Source organism: Anoplopoma fimbria, unplaced genomic scaffold, assembly GCF_027596085.1.
Source record: "Anoplopoma fimbria isolate UVic2021 breed Golden Eagle Sablefish unplaced genomic scaffold, Afim_UVic_2022 Un_contig_6424_pilon_pilon, whole genome shotgun sequence".
NCBI classification, from domain to species: Eukaryota; Metazoa; Chordata; class Actinopteri; order Perciformes; family Anoplopomatidae; genus Anoplopoma; species Anoplopoma fimbria.
In genome coordinates, this window is record NW_026550059.1 from 1 (window position 1) to 475 (window position 475).

A 475-nucleotide genomic window follows, 5' to 3' on the forward strand; every position below is an offset into this window, starting at 1 on the left:
AGGTCAAGCACACTTGTCTTGTTAAAATCAGCTTCTATTCTTTTGACAAGTACACAAGGCTCAGCCGAATGGCAAAGCCTGCCAAAAATAGGTTCAACTCATTGGTGTTCCTCTCCACGGAAGTCTTTAGTAAAAGGCGAAAGACTTGTGCGTTATGAAGAGAAACCAAAGTAAGTACCGCCCCCGGTGAGAGCAGCCAGAGACACCAGTCGTCCCAGCCAAAACTCTCGCGGTGAGCCTCAGTCGACGTGGCGCGTTCCAAATTCCAAGCCACACCCATTCCACTACTCCCGCCCACATTTCCTTCCGAGAGGGCAATATTCCCACATTCTTCAATTTATTTCCCTCCAATCAAATCGGCGAAACTGAATAGCTGTATTTATCTTCCTTCCCCCTCGCTGTTGATTCAGAGCTGGAAATAATTTCCCCCAGCAGACACGGCTGATGGATATAGTGATTTGAGAGTGGGAGAACA

The 475-nt window shown here is 47.8% G+C and overlaps 1 non-coding gene across 1 annotated transcript; it reads right to left on the bottom strand.

The window, feature by feature from the left end:
* Positions 1 to 59: 59 nt before the first annotated feature.
* Positions 60 to 174, bottom strand: LOC129114966 (U5 spliceosomal RNA). The gene has a single exon (XR_008532765.1). It is a non-coding gene; the product is annotated as a U5 spliceosomal RNA (small nuclear RNA).
* Between the last annotated feature and the right edge of the window lie 301 nt (positions 175 to 475).